Genomic DNA, 12,465 nt, shown 5'->3' with positions numbered 1-12,465 from the left:
AACATAAATCATATCGTTTAAAACATATTATAATATATTTTGTATTTAAAAAATAAAAATAATTAAATTTTAAAATAAAATATCAATTTTTCAATTAATAAAAATAGAGAATTAAAACTACAGTTTAATTTAATTTAATTTTATTTTATTTTAATGGAATAAACAGAAATATTCATAACATAATAGTGTTTGGTTTGACTTTTCAGCACTACCATGTGACATTTTAATGCCATATGTTTCCACTTAAAAACTAACACTTGATATCTATTAATGTCAACATTTAAATAGTGAATATCACAAAACAATGATAAAAAAAAAAAAAAAGAAAATAGAATCTTAACAGAGACTACAATCACATAGAAGAAAATTTTAGGACCTGCTCGATTTATTTTTAAAACAAGTATTTTAGTTTTAAAAAATCTGATTGATTATAATGTTTTGCCATACGGTTTTTAAAAACTATTTATAGTTTTGTTATTTTTTAAAAGTGAAAAACTAAAAAAGCTAATACACGTTTTAGTTTTAACTTTTTCTTCTCTCTACTTGAAAATTGGAAATGAAAAGAACACACAAAGTGGTAGTATTCATTAATAACAAAAGTGTAATACTGTGTAACTTTCATATGCTTTCGAAAGTTTAACTTCCTTTTTCCAATACTGTTGACCAAATGTAGGTAGCTCAAGTGCTTCTTGCTAGTAACGTGACGTGTCTAGCATAGACTATGTTGCATTCCATAGTTTTTTTTTACTAAAGTGTATTTTTTTTCAATCATATCATAGTGTATTTTTAGGGAATTTTTTTAATTATATCCTTCTTTAAAAATAAATAAAAATATCTTATTTTGAAATTAATATATTAAAATATTTTATTTTGTTGAACCTTTCGAAGGTTGTATCAAAATATCCTATTTGGAAAATTTTCTCTTTAAGAAAGTCACATTCATCTATTGTCTTATTTATATTTTTTTTTAACAAATTAAAAAATAATAAAATATCAAAATCAATAATGGTTGCATTTGGATGCAATTTCATGAAGAATGAAATGTTCAACATAATATATGGCCGTATTTCCGTCATGCAACATCTTGATGCAACATCTTGAAGGTAAAAAAAATAAGGAATTTTAATATATTAGGTTCAAAGTAGGTATTTTGATTTTTTTTTTTTTTAAAAAAGAGAGAGAATATAATTGAAAAAATATGTATTTGTGAAAAATTATAAAGTTTTTTTTTGTTGATTAAAAAACGCTTGTAGCATTTCATGAACGATAATATTATAAATACAGTTTAAAAAATCAATAAAAATATGGGAAATAGCTATATGTGTGTATACCTTTTCTGACGTGTGAGCCGTCTTATTTGTTTATCTCATAACAAACTCAACTCTAAAGTTTCTAAAATGAAAATGAAAAATAGCTCGAGAGTTAGAAATAGTATCACTTAATATGATCTTGTGTTTTCTTGATGGAATAAAAGTTATCAACATTTTTTGAATCTAATTCATTGAAGATCATTAACCCACTTTAAAACACTTAATAACTCGAGTGTTTCTCCTTCGATGACCGAGCAAACAGATGCAAACGGTCTGTTTTAGTTAAAATAAAATTTTCTTCACCATCTCTAATATAGATACCAAATGAAAAACTATAAAGTTATTAGGTATAATTATTTGTATTCCCTAAAATATATTATCAAATTTTGTTTAATACCGATACTCATTGAGAGTAATTTTGGCATTAGATTTAATTTTCTATTGAGATTGTATAAATTAAATTTGATCAATATTTTTAAATAGAGTAAAAATTCAAATTGGTCAATGATATTTTGGATGTGGGTCATTTTAGTTATTAAAAAAAAATATTCAAATTAATCATTCACAGTCGCATAAAGGGGACATAGTAGTCCACCCGTTAAGTTTGATTTAAATTTTACTCATTTTATTTTGCTGAATTGTTAAATAACAATAATAAAATATTAATTATTTATGTCATGCCTTTAAAAATTATTGATGCGTAAATATTTAGTATATACAATAAATAATATTTAAAAATTGTTGATGTGTAATTATTTAGTTATTGGTGTTTCAGAATGAAAAAAACAATATTGGGAGGGACATTTTTGGCCTAGAAATATTTAAACATTAACAATATTTAGATTAATGTAATCCTTGTTACTTGACACTTCAAGAAAAAAAATTCGTTAAATTGAATCAAACTTAACATTAGAATTAATATATTTCATTTATGCAATTGCTAGAGATTAAATTATATATTTTTTAGAGAATAAAATGGCTCGAGTCAAAGATGTCATAGACTAATTTATATCTTTACTCTTCTTAATATGTAAAATTTGGTCCAATTATAAATTCATTTAATAACTTATGGACAAAGTTAGACATCGAAAAGCATACATATTTTAATATAATTAAAAATATTTTGTCATTTTATACTATTAACTGAAATTTTGTGAGTTTATTCATATATTCATCGTTATCATATTTTAATAATGTTAAATTTTATGTTGTTTTTAATGTATTCTATCAAATAAAATATCAAAAATATTTTATTCGTACATTAGTTTAATTTTTATATTTTAAAAAATATATAATTATATTAATGTTTCATTAACTAATATTATAAAATATATCTCAAAAATCAGATTACCAAATGAATTTGTTTACTCTTTTCTTAAAACAAGTTTCAAAAGTAATATTATCAAACAAATATTTTCATTTTCTCTTCTCTAAAACAATTTTCAAAATGTATATTATCAAACAATTTTTTTCTTCTTTCCTTCTATAAAACAATTTTTTTAAATAGATTTATAAAACTAATTTTAAAAACTTAAAATTAAAAGTGATTCAAATAGGCTTTTAATTTCAATTTTAACTTCAGCATACAAAAGTATATATTCAGTTTGAAATAACTCATTTTATGTCAATCGTCCTCTCTTTTCTCTTGTAAAGCTCTACCCATATGTAGGTATCCTCTCATAGGTCGGATTTTTTATCAATATATCTATTTTTTAAATATTTTAAACTAAAATACCCTATTTTTGAGTTTTATATATCAAAATATCCTATTTTTTTGGGCAAGTAGGAGGTCGTGGCCTCGGGGTGCGATTAGGTGAAGCCAAATTTTTTTTTTCATCTAGTAGGAGGTCGTTGACCGGATATGCGACCTCCCAAAAGGGTTTTTAATTTTTTTTGCTCATTTTAATGGTTATTAAATCAATTTAATATATTAATAAATAATAAAATTAATAAATAATTATATTAAATAATACATTAATAAATAATAATAATAATAAAATAAATAAATAAATTAATTAATAAAAAAAAATAAGTAATACATTAATAAATAATAATAATAATAATAATAATAATAATAATAATAATAAATAATAATTATATTGTTATTAATATTATTATTAAAAATAATTATAATTAAAAAGTAGGGCAATTTATGATTAATCAATTTGTTAAAATTAATTTGCTACTTACCAAATTGGACAATTTGCGATTAATCAATGTATTACCAAATTGTACAATGGATTAATTTTTTTCATTTAATGGTAAAATTAATGATTAATCATAAATTGATAAAATTAATTTTCTCATTAAATATGATTTGATAAATTGATTAATTTTCTCATTAATTTACAAATTAAATTAATATCAAAAAAATTGATTTGTGTGATTGGTAAATTGAATATGCATTAGCTTGTTTGTCTTGTCACATTTATTCAACTGCATTAATTTTGATATTTATATTTTGCCACATTACCAATCACACGAATTAATTTTTTTTAATATATTTGAGATAAAATCAGGTAATATATTTTATACTAATGTATTGTTAACTTATCTCAAAAGATAAAATCAAATTAAATATATTCATATTCTAAATGTATTTTAAAAATATCTATATATAAAATGATTAGATTAGGTTCATTTTTTACTTTTATTACTTTTTCCAATCACACGAATCAATTTTTTTGATATTAAATTAATTTGTAAATTAATGAGAAAATTAATCAATTGACCAAATTATATTTAATGAGAAAATTAATTTTACCAACTTGTGATATATCGTTAATTTAACTATTAAATGAAAAAATTAATCAATTGTACAATTTAGTAACAAATTGATTAATCGTAAATTGTCCAATTTGTTAAGTAACAAATTTGGTAAGTATCAAATTAATTTTAGCGAATTGATTAATCATAAATTGCCCTACTTTTTAATTATAATCATTTTTAATAATAATAACAATATAATTATTTATTATTATTATTGTTATTTATTAATGTATTATTTATTATTATTATTATAAATTTTTTATTATTATTATTTATTAATGTATTATTTATTATTATTATTATTATTATTATTAAAATTTTATTATTACTATTTATCAATGTATTATTTACTATAACTATTTATTAATATATTAAATTCATACAATAACCATTAATTAAAACGAGCAAAAAAAAATTAAAAATCCTTTGGGAGGTCACATCCCCGACCAACGACTTCCAACTAGGTGAAAAAAGTTTGGCTTTCAGTTGGCGGCTGTACATTGGACCAGCGACCTCCTATTAGGCTCAAAAGGTACGACATTTTGGTATATAAAATTCAAAGCGGAGTATTTTAATTTAAAAAAAAAAGGATATAATAGTAAAAAATCCTTATAGTTCACATGTATAAATTACATATTCAAAAAAATTGTGAAGGTTATAGTTGGTCGATAATAGAGTAGGACAAGTTGGTTTGTGAGACCGATTAAAAAATAAATAAATTGTAAATATTTTTTTTATTATTATTGACTTTCATCTTATTTTATATAAATATGAAACAAATGACAAAAATATCAAGATAAAATATCCGAAACACCAAAATCAATAAATCATCTTTGAGATTATCACTATTATTTATTAAAAAAAAATCTTTAACTTATTTAATTGTATCCACGTAGCACAATAAAAGATAACTTTTTATTAAGATAAAATACACAACAATGAAGTTAAAAATTTCTATAACTAATACACTAAAAAATAATATCTTTATAGTTTTTGATAGAACTAAAAAACAATATTATATATTTGTGACAAAAACTATTTTTGTCTCTTGTAGATAATATAGTGGGGTATCATAAATCATCTTGATTAACATGTGAGTGGATGCAAGTTAATGTTTGTGTTGTTGTCGACTTGTTAATCTTGGTGCCAATAATAAAATTAATATTACCAATTTTTTGCTTTATGGTTTTTAAGTTAATGCTGTAAATACTTTTTTTATGATAAGTTAATAAAAAAAAATTAATTTTTTTGGTAGGGCAACCCACCAACTTGCCACGGGGTGTAGTTTTCAACTCAACCATTTAAATTGGTCTACTGTGCCCTTTATTAGACGGATTAATGGTGAGGCGGATTGTTTTGTTACCCTGTTGATATGTATTTGAGTGTTTTTATATGATTTGAATGATCTAACCAAGTGATATTTTTAAATAAAGTGTCAAATAAAAATGGAGAACTCAAAGCAGAAAATATGGAGAATGAATGAAATGGTAGAAATCGTCACACTCCACAAAAAATGATAAGATCAATATACAATCACCACAAGAGTAGGAGGCTCTTGACAAGATCCAAATTTGGTTCAAAGAAGAACCCTAGAGAGCATTTCTATAATCTCACCCAAAGTATTTTCTTCTTTTCAAAAAGTTCCTCTTATGTCTTACAATAAAAGATGCATATATAACCTAACACAAAATAACATGGTACTTATGCTACACACAACTAATGACATTCTACCTAAGTTACCAAATATTTAGACACACACACAAGTCAACATAATTTCTAATTATAAGGTATGATTATTACATCCCAAAATTAAAATTAAGTCTTAAGATATTTCTATGACCAAAAGATTAATATAATGTGGATCAATATTTTCATAGGTCTTAAGACTAAGAAAATTAACAACTTGTTTATCTAATTGTTCTTTTAGCTTCATAGCCTTCCATCTAGGGATGGGAATAGGCTAGGCCGTCCGACAGGGGCCTATGGCCTGGCCTACTTATGGTCTGGCCTGGCCTGGCCTATTTAATAAAAAGACCAGGCTCAGGCTATTTTTAAAGCCTATTTATTTAAATAGGCCAGGCTCAGGCTTATAAAGAAGCCTATTAGGCTTGACAGGCCGGCCTATATATATTTAATTATTTATTAATGTTATTTTTTATTATTATATCAATTAGACAATCACTCAGTAGTCATTCCATATTCGATAGCCATTCCATATTTGGTAGTAGTTCCATATTCGGTAGCCATTCAATTAGTCAATAACTCAGTAGTCCTTCCATATTTGTTTGAGAGGTAATAATTGGTACATTTGTTTCAAAAAAAAAATCTATTCTTTGAAACCAAGAATTATGTTTTAGGGTTTAAAGGATGTTTGTTTCAGATTTTTTAAAAATTATTTTGTTAGAAAAATTATTTTTGTTTAATATATATAGATATGTACATTGATATTGGTATGTGGAGAGCATTTAAATATTTTAATATGAATAAGGCTTTTAAATAGGCTTCCAGGCCAGGCCAGGCTTTTAAAAAGGCCAGGCCAGGCCGAAAAAAAAGCCTATGATAGGCCGTAGGCCAGGCTTAGGCCTAAAAAATTAATCGTAGGCCAGGCTCAGGCCTTGCAAAGCCTGGCCTGGCCTGGCCTATTCCCACCCCTACTTCCATCTAGTCAATAGTCCTTCTACTCCCAATTCTTGAAGCTCATTAACCTTCATGTAGGGTTCGTCCACATCACGTTATAACCTTGTTTAGCAAGGAAAAAAGAAGTATTAAGATAATATTTTGTTTGAAAAACTTTTGAGATTAGGGAGACTGGTTTAGTTAGGAGTCTCTAACCCTATTTAGCCAAAAGAGCCTCATTAAATACCCTTAAATCACGCAAACTAACACCCCCTTTAAATTTTTCTTACACAACATATTCCAATTTGTTTATTGATTTGAAAGCTTAGAATTCTTGCTACCTCGTCCAAAGTTGCATATAATTTTTTTCATATAACTACATAATTATTTCGATACCAAAAAACAACTCATCAAGTCAGTAAGTAGGGATATCATAAGCCACCTCCTTAATTAAAATGCTCTGACCATCAAAGGAAATGCAACTTTCTTTCCAACCCTTTAAATTTTTCCACACATTATCCTTGATGTAGTTAAAAACCATATTCTTAGAGTGACCCACATGCATAGGCAACCCAAGATATTTGGAAAACAGTTGGACTCTGCGCATAGAAATCTAGAGGGATATATTATTTATGATATCATCCATCATTTTATTGCAGGATATCATATCAGATTTATCATGGTTGATACACTGTCCATATGCATGTTGATACCGAGTGAGAATGCAACTAAGTTTTTTGGCTTTATCCAAACTTGTCCTGCAAAAAATTAAGTTGTCATCAACAACAAAAAAAAGAGATATTTAAAAGGCATTCGGAACAACCTTAATCCCATTAAAAATACCACTATTTTGGGCTTTTATCAAGAAAATCAAGAGGACCTCCACATATAATATAGAGATAAAATGGTTATGATGACAAAACTCTATTTGAGAGATAAAATAGCCAGCAAATTTTCCATTAATTAACATAGAGAAAGTCATAGAATAAACACACTTCATAATAACGTAAATAAATTGTTAGGAAAACCCATGAACTTAAGAGTACTATGAAGAAAATCCCATTCGACCCTTTCATACACCTTAGACATATTAGTTTAAATGTCCATAGAACTTTTTTTTACCTTTACAACTAGTTCTAATGTAATGAAAATATCATACACAATAAGAGAATTACCAAATATATCAAGCTACTTAGGACAAAAGTCCTCTAATTGAAACCCACGATATCATGAAGGACAATCTTAATTCTATTGACAATGGTTTTAGTAATGATCTCAAGCATGACATTACACAATGAATTAGGTTTTAAATCATTATGGGTTTGAGGATTCTTAATTTTGGAGAACAAATAATTGAAAGTTTTATTGAAACTAATAGGATCACCATTATTATTAAGGATTATTAAAAGTAAAATATGGCGACATCGGTATCAATGATGTCACATTAACTATGATAGAAGAAGAGATGCATTATGTCCGAACCTAACACAATAAGACTCTCCATTTACTTTATAGCAGTGCTCGCATAATCTTTATTGAAAGGAGCCAAAATAAGTGGCGACATCAGTACCAATGATGTCCCATGAACTATGATATCAGAAGACATGCATTATGTTCAAACCTAACGCAACAAGATTCTTCATTTACTTTATAAGAGTGTTCACATTATCTTTGTTGAAATGAGCCCAACAAGTGTGCAACATATCATCAATTATTGTGTTACGAACTACCTCAATGGTAATCTCAATATTAGAAGTAGCCTACGCCATGAAGAGGCTTTGGAAGTGATTGGCAAAATTTTGATTCATCTTTCATTAGTCTTCAATTTTAGTCTCGCCGATATTCAAAATGTGATGGATCTAATTCCTACTCCTTTTCTAGCTCATTTTATGATGATATTTGTGTGTTTTACCTCCATGTAGCAGCCCAAGGGCTCTAGGTATCTAATTACACCACATTATTTCACATTATAACATTTCGTCTAAATTCTTAAATGTAGTTGAAATTTTGCCATTGCTCCAAACTAGAGCTAATATAATTAAGAACAACTAATTCATGCGAAAGCTCCATAATTTTGATGGGAATTTTCCCAAATCTATATTACTCCATCTATGAAGCTGGTGAAGAAAAGCCTCAATATTATTAGAATTAGGGATGTGAGGGTTAGACCAAACCTCCTTAACAATTTTAACACATTCCTCATCTCCGAGTCAAACCTACGTAAAACTCTTTATAGGTAGAGAAAAGTTCATACTTGTTGTAAGAAAAAAATAGTGAAAAATCGAAATGATATAAGGCAATGGTCATAGGAGTATTTTAAAAAGTGGTTAATAGTGAAATTTGGGTACATATCAGTCCTTTGAGTGGTAGCACATGATCTGTACCCGAATTCCTGTAGTTAATGATCATAGATTCACACAATACTCAATCTCAACTATTGATTTAAGATCGAACTATTCAAATTACAAATGCACTACACAATTACAATAGATAAGTTGTTTTCCACATAATCTATGGACCATGCTTAAGTTTGATCTTTTTCCTTTTACTTGTTAGTAGGGATGTTCATGGGTACAGGTAATGTAACACCCCAAAATTTTCATATATATTATATATGTATCTTTTTAGTAATAGCTATTACTAAATTAATAATTATTCTATGTGTAAATAAATTAAATTAAATTTTATCACACTCTATTCTACTTAAATAATTATAATCTTCATTTTTATTTAATTGTTTTGACGTGACAATTACATGGGGACTATTTATGATGTCATTATTTCATAAATGGACATTTTTTATTTGATTAGTTTCGATAATCATGAAATTGATGTGTTAGATATGTTTGTTTTATTTTGTTATGTGTGAGTGGTATTCTTGTCTTGCTTGATTTATTTTAGTTGATAAAATATTAGTTGAATTATTTAATTAAATTAGAATTTATATAAGTTATATCGTTTGTTAGTTTTATTTGCGACCAAATAAGTATTCATTTTAGGAGATATTATAGAGTTAGTGAAACCAAGTATAAGTGTTTTGAAAATATTTTTGGTCCATCCTATAAAAACAAAAATTAGTGACTTGACTCATTCTTTTACTCTCCTTTATAACAAGATTTTATGACAATTCATGGTGTTTTCTTGACATAATGTGCATTAATTCATTTTAAACACCCTTAATTTATTTTTTAAAGGAAGATTATAAATTTAATTATAAGTTTTTTGTGCAATTAAGAGAGGACACAAAAAGACTATTGTCCTTTTTGTATCTCATGCATTCATCTCTTTTAAACTAAAATTATAATCTTATTATAATTGTCTACAAAAATAGTCCTATGAAATTTTTGGTTTCGTAACTATTAGATAAAAAAATTAAAATGGTGATGTGACAATCTCTAATTTATTTATTTAATTAAAATTAGTGTGTGACACCCTTCAATATTTGGTGAACTCTATTAGTTAATTCAAATTAACTCATACACATAAATTTCAATTGGCTTTGTAACAACCTAATAAAATTAAAGAAATAGTAATTATTGGTAGTATAATGTTGGAATTAAGTGCACTTCAATTTTAGACAAGAAATCAATGGTAATAGTGCAACGTAAATAGCTTATATGTTCATACGTTTCCATTAGGCATCTTGTTGTCACACCTATTTGTCATTCGTACACTCTCAAAATAATTTTCTGAGTCGTAAATTCCAATATCTATCGGTGTTGAATTCATTACTGCCTCGTGAGCTATTTCTCGTGCAAATTTAGAGGTGTTAAGAAAGAAAGCGCCTAAGGTAAGGGCTTTTCCCCATGCAATGTTAGGCTAGATATTAAATTAATAGTTTGTAAGATATTGATATAAAACTTGTTGTCTTAAAAGAAAAATATTGATTTTTAATTGCCTTAAAGAATTTAACTATAATATTTTATTTTTATGAGTAATATGTTTGCTTTGATAAACTTAATTATAAATTTCGATTTTTATTATTATAACATGAGTAATATGTTTGATGTCATATATTTGATGTAAAGTTATTATTTGTGTGTTGTTTATGTGTACTTAATTATAAAGCTATGATTTTTATTATGATCTCATGAGTAATATTTTTTTAGGATGTCTTTAATTTAAAGTTTCGATTTTTGTGCTATTTCATTTCAAAGTTTTGATTTTTAAGAAATCTATATGAGTCTTGGGGGAATTGGTGTAAAGTTTTAATTTTAATTATGATAACATGATTAAGTTGATTTTTGTGATGTGTTTAGCGGCAAACCTTGATTTGTGTTTTAAATAATATTATTTTTGTGGTTGCATAAGTGGCTTGTGATTTGTGTTTTGAATATTCTATCTATGTGGTTGTCTAAGTGGTTTGGTTGGTGGTTTGTATTTTAAATATTTTTATCTTTGTGGTTGCCAAAGTGGTTGGTGATTTGCATTTTAAATATTATATCTTTGTGGTTGCCTAAGTGGCTTGTGATTTATGTGATTATCTGATTGGGTGGTGATATGTATCTTTGAGCATCATTATCATTTCATGACATATCATATGCATCTTTGTGGACGCCTGTGTGGCTGGTTTAATTTTCCCCATTGGTATGGGTGGCTTCTGTGTGGACGCCTGTGTGGCTGGTTATATCCGGATCATATATGTTTAGGAGCATGCATGACTTGCATACATTTTTATGTTATTTTATTTTGATCTAATTATTTGCTATACGATTGATACTTGATTTATTTAGATACATTCTATGACTTTTGATACATCTTTAAGAACTATTAAAGAATCAATTTTTTTAAAATCTTTTATTACTAAAAGATTTTATATTCATATTTTATGGTTTTAATTTATTATTTGGTTTAATTTTGTTGTGGGATGAACTGACCCCTTACACCAATATTTAGGTACTAATGATATCAAAAGTCGTATGAATGATGTTTGGTTGGTGCACGCGCGTGGGAAAATGAGACCTTTACTTTAAAAATATGAGACCTTTACTTTAAAAATAATATTTTGTATTACTAAAAATTTTGTCGTACATTGTAAAGTTATTTACTTTGCATTATTGACTTTTAATAGAAATGCGGAAGTGAGATTTTATTTGCTGGTAAATAATTAAATGTAATTAATTTCAGTCAACCTTGCTTATTTTGAATTTCAATTAAAGAGACTTTATTTCATTTTGGAGCATAAGTGAATATTGATCTAATATCTGGAATATTAATTTTGCAAATAAACGAATAAATAATATTTTAGTAAATTGCAGTACATTCTTTTACAAAAAAAAATATCAAGTCATTTTCTGACGCATCTTTAAATTATTACACGATGAACTACTTCTAAAAAAAAATTATCGTTATTTCTAAAAGAAAACTAATATTTTTAAGTAATTTTTGGATCAAAAAATTTGGGGCGTTACAGGTAAACCCGTAAACTCAGTCATCCAATCCAATACAACTCGCATTTTGACCCAACCCATTCAAGTTCGGGTGTAACCTAAACCAACCTATTGAAACTTAATTATGTTCGGTTCGGGTAGTAGATTTAACTTTTTGAACCCATGAACCTGCGAACCCAACCCATTGACGTGACATATATATTTTTATTTATTTATTTACTATTGATGTATAGTTAAAATTTAATTGTTAGATTATGTTTGATAATTTGTTGTTAATTTAATTAATTTAAGTGTTTTTGTGTGTTTGTGGGTGCATTTTAAGTATTAAATGATATGTTGTGATATAATTTTATTATTTTTTAGATGTTAAAGTATTTAAA

This window comes from Cicer arietinum, chromosome 1 (assembly GCF_000331145.2).
Source record: "Cicer arietinum cultivar CDC Frontier isolate Library 1 chromosome 1, Cicar.CDCFrontier_v2.0, whole genome shotgun sequence".
In the NCBI taxonomy this organism is placed as follows: domain Eukaryota; kingdom Viridiplantae; phylum Streptophyta; class Magnoliopsida; order Fabales; family Fabaceae; genus Cicer; species Cicer arietinum.
The sequence above is the reverse complement of the archived record's forward strand: the minus strand, read 5'-3'. Positions refer to the sequence as shown.